The following is an 8216-nucleotide window of genomic DNA, read 5'->3' on the forward strand; positions in this document are numbered from 1 at the left end:
GAAACTAAGGCAATATGATTTGGAATATGCAAACCATTTACAACATAATTAAATTCAAAAGAGTATGAGCACTATCCCATACTAATGTAATAAAATGAAAAGTAATCAAGCACAGCATGAAATTGCAGTTGGAATGAAACTGCATGATTCTAATAAAAATATAGCTTTACAAATAATAAGGGATTAAACATGAAATGTTGTCAATTTCTTTATCCAGAAATTATCCACTATTATTATCCATAACAGTTAATGATAATCTCTCAAAAAAAACATTAATTTATAACATAGGTTTAATAAACATTGCCTCTAAAATCTCATTCTTAAAGAGAAAATATAGGAAATAATTGTGCTGTAAGTAATTGAGATACCATTGGCTTATACAAAATATTACATAAGAGAAATAACATAAATCAACTTGAAATTATAAAATAACCTGACAACTTCTATCTATTGATATGTGCATGAATCTTATTATACTTTTATACTTGAAAATATGTCAGACTATATATCAAAACTATGAGCTGCTACAATTAGCAAAATAATTTATTAATTCTTCCATGCAAATACTTAATGAGTTTATATTATAGGCAAATAATAATCTAGTATAACATTCTGACCTCAATGATTTCGTGGAAGCCAAAGGAGGAATCTCACAAGGTGAAAAAATTAAACAGTGTCAAATGCAACAGAGGAATGGTGAAAGAGGACTTTAAAAAGACAACTGAATTAATCTGGCAAGTAAGTCATTAATGACATTTGCCTGAAAGTATCATTGGAGGGGTAAGATGGAAAGCCTAATTTCAATCTCCTCCTGTGACCAGGAGAGAAAATAAAGGCATTGCCTGATGATAAATAAAATTTCAAAGAGCTTAGCCATGAAGGGTCATAGACATTAAGAGATGTGAAGGAAGTTTAGGTGTTTTGCTTGTGTGTATATACATGTGTTTTTCAGGTTAGAGAAGATTTAAGCTTTTTTCCCCCTCTCTAGATCTAACTCATAATAAAAATACTAAGATATATTTGAAAATATTTTTGTTATTGTTAATAATATTCGATACAGGGTATCTTTTCATTTGTAAAAATGTTATTTGATACACATTTCTAGCTGTTACAGCCATATAACTCAAATCTATTTTATTGTTGAACGGAAACAATTTGATATTAGGGACTGGATCTCCCCAGTCTGTACCTCAACCCCTTTGGCTAGTTACACACATATATGCATGAAGCCATGTGCTTAATTATGGGTTGTTGAATTAAGTTTAATGATACAACTAAAGATGTATGGCCACACTCCAGATTCTTCCAGTAAATCTAATAGACTTATTTTAACCTAATAGAAATAATCAAGTAAAATGGTGTGGATTGTAGACGAACATACATGTCAAGTTACTGAGGACAAGAGTCCTTGCCGACATTTTTCTTCTTCCGCAGTGTGATGTTGTATTTTTTTCTAGTTCTTGAGATGACCAAATTCTACTTGTAATATTAAGAAAAAAAATACACCATGCCAAAATATTTTTCCATCCTTATAAAACAATGTGGCAACCCAAGCTTTTCCAAATATATTTATTGTTAATATAATTAATTTTTAGTTGGTGACTTCAAAAATTAAAGTTGACAATGGACATGAAAAGCCATGTCACCCCTCCCAAACAAGACTGTCCCACATAGTGTCCCCAATTTCAAATCAAAAGCCAACATGATAGAAAAGACCAGGAAGGGGATGTTTAATTTCCTAAGGCTGCTATAAAAACTTGCCACAAACTTGATATCTTAAAACAACAGAAATTTATGCTTTCACAATTCTAAAGAACTAGAAATTTTAAGTCGACCAGAGCTACACTCCTTCAGGGGCTCTATGGGAGAATCCAGATGCTCCTAGTTCCAGGTATTTCTTGCCTGTGGCCCTATCCCTCCAACGTGCCTCCACGAACACACACCTCCTTCTCTTCTCTATGTGTCTCAAAACTCCCTTTGTCTTTCTCCTATAAAGTATAAGTGATTGCATTTATAGAAATTTCCTCATTTTAAAATCCTAATCCAAATAAAGGCACATTTACAAATTCCAGGGATTAGGGTTGTATAACTTTGTGTGACCATTATTTAACCTACTATAAAGGGTATTTTTTCATCTTAAAAGATGAGGGTGCTCAAAGAAGAGATATACATGAATGTTCATATTCATAACAGTTAAAACAAACTGGAAATAACCCCAACGCCCACTAGGAAAAGAGTGGGTAAGCTAACTTGTTATAGTCTTATAACAGAATACTACTGAGCGGTAAAAAAGAATAAACCACTGATACAGAGGCATGAATCTCATAGCATCATACTGAGAAAAAGAAGCAAGACACAGTAAGTACCTGCTATATAATTTCATTAATATGCAGTTAAGAAAAAAGAAAAATACATCAATAGACATAAAAATCAGAACAGGAAATTTGAGCAGGGAAAGCAGAGAAGGGGATTGACAGGATATGAATTTTAGAGAACTTTCTGGAATGATAGAAATGTTTTATTTTTGATGGCAGTGTTGATTAAATTGGTATGTTTAAGATGCCCATTTAATATACAAATGTCATATATTTGACATTTTTCAAAACTTATAAAACTGTACATTTAAAATCAGTGCATTTATTATATGTAAATATACATCAATAAAGTGTGGCCAGGGCTGAACTGAGACGTGGATATAAAGAGAGAAACAGAACCTACCACCCCAATTCCACTGCAAAACGAATCTCAGGTTTCTGCCTCTGTGGAAGTTCCCCGCACTCCAGACCCTGGAGTATGATTTCTGGCGTATGATCAAAAACAGGATCACTCCAACAGTCACAAATACATCTGAATTTCTGTCCTACTCAACATTTCACTGTCTTGCTTTCTTTTAAAATCATCATATCCCCCAAAGATTTCAAGAAGGTATGTACTATTGCCTTTATTGTGATCAATTTATAACACCACTGGCCAGTACAGCCTATATGATCTGTTTACAATCAATTTGGGGAAAGCTATGACCTCGCTCCCCGATAATACCCCAGTAAATTATGGTTGTCTTATTTCATCCCTCTCTTCATCTTACCTAAAGAATTTACATAAAAATCCTATAGATTTCCAGTTCATAAAATTATGCTTTCAATTCTCTGCACACACATGTATACCTCCAATACTTTCCAGGTCACCTTAGTCCAATGACCCAGAATATGTCTTTTATTTTCTTTCATTTATTTTCATCATATGATTTTCAATTTGGATTTAACATGTTGTCAAGTGACCTTTATTTTTTTCCCTTGAAGCAGATGCCTTTGTATGTACAATTACCATTCTTCTTGGTCTCACTGAAAATTATGATTTTGTTCATTTTGGACAAATCAAGCCCTAGATTATTTCTCTTTTTAAGAACCCAGTGATAAAAAGACTAGAGCTATACTGTCCTGTAAGAGAAAACTTCATAAATAACAAAAAGAAATTAAGAAATATAAAGTATAGTGAATTTTAAGGAAGCCATATATTGTGAATAAGATTCAAATAAATGTTAGGAAACATAATTCTACAAATAATAAGAGAATGAAAATTATTCCTTAAAATGTAGGAGAAATTGGATATGGAGAGTGAATAGGTGATAAAAATTTGCTTTGAGTTGCTTTCAATAAATGCTTTAGGGAGGATTTGGAGGCCCCTCTCCATTAATTGTAGCAACATAAAATCTGTGTGAGCTCTGAATTATACACTGAGGAGAATCTACAGGGATTTAGGTTAGGTTAGTAAGTGTCAACTTCCTGGGACTCTGAAATAAGCTGGAAATAATTTGCTAAGAAATTTCCTGAATATGAAGTGGCTTTAATAAGATAGTTTGAAGAGTAAATGAATCAGAAAATTGAGGACTAAATTTTCCTTACATTTCATACATTTTTGCAGTGATAGCAAGGTCAAAACATTTGGATTACAATGTGAGAACCATCAGCTCTTTAGGTAAAGACTATTTAAACTAAGTCATTGTCAGGCACTAAAACAAAATCATGAATCCCACTAATTCAAATGCAATTTATGGGTGTAAAACTCACATTTGAGAAGGCAAAACTGGGCTGCACTGTTGTACATATTATGCAAATGCATAGATCAGGAGCAACATGCTGAAATTAATCATGAGGTGTGCAGAAAATCATGTCTACTAATAATCAAACATGCAAATTATTTTAAAATAAAATCAGGTGAATTTAAAATTCTTTTTGTAAAACATTATATACTTTTCTTTGATTGAATAAAATAGGGTTACAGGGAACACTAGATGTTTAAAGATATTGGAAGCTTCCTTTATCTTTACCAAACCCTGTGCTGTTAATGATTGCTATGTTCACAAGTTATTGTAGAGCAAGGTATTGTGAATGTCATCAATAATAGGTGTTATAGCAGCAAAAGACTTGAGATAAAAGAAATATAACACTTTTTCATGTATTTGTTCACATATCCAAGTGTATGGAGTACTTACTATGTTCCATACACTGTTCTAAGTACTGGGCATGCAATAATGAACATGAGAGACAAGGCATGACTTTTCCACCTGAAACACCCCCCTCCCTTCCCAACATACAAATTATATGAGGTAATGTTTCTCATGAGGATGTTGAAGAAATACACAAACAATATAATCCTTCCTATATCTACCCATTTGTTTATTTATTTCTATCTGATAATGCTATGATGACTTAGCCCATCACCCAGACTAGATACTTCAGAATCATCTTTGCCTGTTTATTGTACTGTAATACAGAAATATAAAGTTTTTGTTTCCCAAATGAAATCATTTGTTATTATCTTCCATTTTCTTTTCAGATGGCTCTTTGTGCAAAACCAATCTCTTCACCATTTGTATGTCCTTCACATTCTAGCACAGCAAAGAATAAGACTTAGAGGTTGCTCAAATAAAATCCAACTTTATTATCATGCAATCTTAACAAGTACCTGCTCTCCAAATATAATCCTTATTCTAGTATATGGTTCTGCCTTTCCTCTGGCCCACTTGCCTTCATTCCTGAATGCAAATTCCTACTGGAGGAGCATCAAGAGGATACCTCATGGGTGGAACCAATACGAAAAGCAAAGTACATGCCTTAACATTTGATTTTACATTTCGAAGGTTTTCTTTGGCTCTCTGCCCATTTTTTCCTGCTGAATAAAACTAATTAATCTCTTTCAGACCAAAGCATTTTGCAATTTTGTATTTTATTTTGCAAAATGGAAAACATTCTTTACTCTGTAGTTCCTTATTGGTGATTTATCAAATTGCCCTTCTCACCAGAGTTCTCTATTTTAATATTTGTATAGTAAAAATTAACAATAAGGGATATTGAGAGGCCCAAGAAAATTTCATCACTGATTATCATGTTACTAATGGTAATTAAAAGTACAACATGGCCTCTTAAATCTTTAGATCTTGTAAATCTAAACACAGTAACCAGTTATACATACATTAAAGTAAAATTTTCCACCAATTAATTGACTAGTAAAAATTTATTAATATATTGAATATTAGAGAATTTCAATTAACCAAGTCAATATTATATTCAAGGTGCACTAAAGATGAAAGAGAGCAGTCTTTCAAGTCTGCTTACATAAACATTTAGGCTATATTTTATTTTCAAATCACAACATTTAAGCAGAGGAATAGGAGAAGGGATGGAGATGTCACAGATTTGCAAAAAAAGTTCTGTTAACTGAAGTAAGAGTATGTATGTTTGGAAAGAAAACAGTTTCCTTTGCACTAAAAATGACAGTGTATCCCAGAAAATATATATATCTACATAGCAGTAAATAAAGGTTCTGATAATTACTGTAATAATTATCAGAACTTTTTTGTTTAATTATTAATTGATATATTGGTTGGGAGGCTTTCAGCTGTAACTAACAAAAACTCCGTCTCAAAATGTTTTAAAAATCATTAGTTCCCATAATAGGAAGTCAAGAGGAAGACAGATGTCGTGGATTGTTAATTCACTAGTTTAATGATGTCATCAGGGACTTAAGTTCTCCCAACCCCTTTGCTCCGCCGTTCACATTGTTGACTTCATCCTGAGCTTGGTTATCCCTGGGATCGTGTAAAGCAGCAGTCCCCAACCTTTTTGGCACCAAGCACCGGTTTCATGGAAGACAGTTTTTCCACAGAGGACGGGGTGGGGTCGTGGCTCAGATGAAGCTTAGCTTGCTCATTGGCCAGTCACCTCCTGCCATGGCCCAGTTCCTAAGTTTCCCCGAAGACAATTTTTCTATGGGACAAGGTTGCGGGGAGGAAGAGGGGAAGCAGAGCTCAGGCGGTGATGTGCGGTGAGTTCCTGGACAGGCCACAAACAGATCCCTGGCCTCAGCCCTGGGGACTGGGGACCACAGATGTAAAGACTATCAGCACCAACAGACAATATGCTGCCTTATGAGCATCCAGTGGAAGGAGCCTCCCCCTTACCGGGGAAATATGGCCCTTACATAAGGCCGAACAGCCAGGATTTCAATAATAGGAGAATGGCATGTGCTTGTTGATTAAAGCAAATCATAAACCATCCAGCTTCTCTGAAATAAAATGGGCTGATTAGTTTGTCATCAACATCTTAACAAAGTGAGGTTCCATTAAGAAGGAGAAAGTGGGGAATAGATTCAGGGTAGGCAAATAACTATGTTTTCTGCAGCTGTGGGTCTGTCTTCTGCACGTAATCTTAAACACATTCTTCATGTTCCCTCATCATAGCACCAGCACCATAAATCACACACAGTTGGTGCTCAACAGATGCTTCATTGTCCCACCTGACAGGGAATTTGAAGAAGCATTTTCATTATAGATAAGAAATGAGAAAGAACTGAGTAGTGAAGAGTAAATATTAAAATGCTAAAAAAAACTGACTTGCTATCTTGGATTTAGTAATGGCCATGCTGGGCATAATCAAAATATGTATGAAAAGGCTTTTTAAAAAAAATGATGTGGTTCAGTCTCATAGAGATGCTGTGGACCATAAAACATAATCCACGCAATCAAAAATAATTTCAACATACATCAAATCCCTTACTTACATTTATCAAATACCATGAAGGAATCATAATCCCCAGAAATGCCTCTTATGTTCTGCTTCTTTTTCTCAGCCAGCCTCAGCCTTTATGTACTTTTCCATTCCTTTGTCTTTCCCAGCAGGCGAACTGAGTACTCTCCTTCTACCAGTTTGTGGCACTTTTGCTCCTTCTCTTACTATTTGGGCCTTCACCCTTGAAATTTCCAGGTCACTGTTTAGAAGGTGGGAAGGGCTGCTCCTACTTTTATATTAATATTTTTGTCCTTATAGCAAAAGGAAAATCAGAGGAGAATTGAACTGTGAAAATGGGAGTCACCAAAAAATTAGCTTAATGTTCCCTGTTCAACAAAAAGATTTATCCCAAAATAATACAAACAGATGAAATTTTTGAACCACCGTAAGTACTACAGGATAAATTAGGCAGAATGGGTATAATATCATACTGGTGGAAATTATATAATTAGCATACACATACACATATTCTTATAAACACTTTTTTTTTTTCCTTTTTAATGACAATATTCAATTCTGGTGATGGTACAGAAAGAGTAAACAGTAGGACAGGAGTTCTCATACCAAGGTGCTGAGAAGTTATGAGGTTGTTTCTAGATTAGAGCCTTAAATTGCTCATATCTTTTGATACTGTAGTGCCACTTCTCTGAGTCTAGCTTAAAAAAAAAAATACAATGTAAAGAAGACCAGTCCAAATTTATTTTTCTCAATGTCACTCATAAATATAAATTATTTGAAATAATTTAAATATAGAATACAAAAGTAATGGTTAAATAATTCTAGATCATTGATGGAATAGAACAGAATTTAGCTATTAAAAATGGCTTTTACGACAACATTGAGCATAACATACCAAGGAGATGAAAATAAACTGAGTTCTTGACAATATTTTCGAGCTCTTAACTCACCCAATACTTAGAATGTTCTACTTGAACTTTCTGTTTTGTGAGCTGATATATTTCCATTTTTGTCTGAATCAATTTGAATTTCGATTCATAGATACCGTCAGCCTAAAGTATTTTAACTAATTCACAAACCTAATCCAACGTATATTAGAAAAATTGCACATTATAACCAATGGATTTCACTAGAAATTTAAGAAAAGTTCAGCATTTAAAAATATATATTTATGAATTCTCTACACTCAAA

This window comes from Propithecus coquereli, unplaced genomic scaffold, assembly GCF_000956105.1.
Source record: "Propithecus coquereli isolate 6110/MARCELLA unplaced genomic scaffold, Pcoq_1.0 Scaffold174, whole genome shotgun sequence".
Taxonomy (NCBI): Eukaryota; Metazoa; Chordata; class Mammalia; order Primates; family Indriidae; genus Propithecus; species Propithecus coquereli.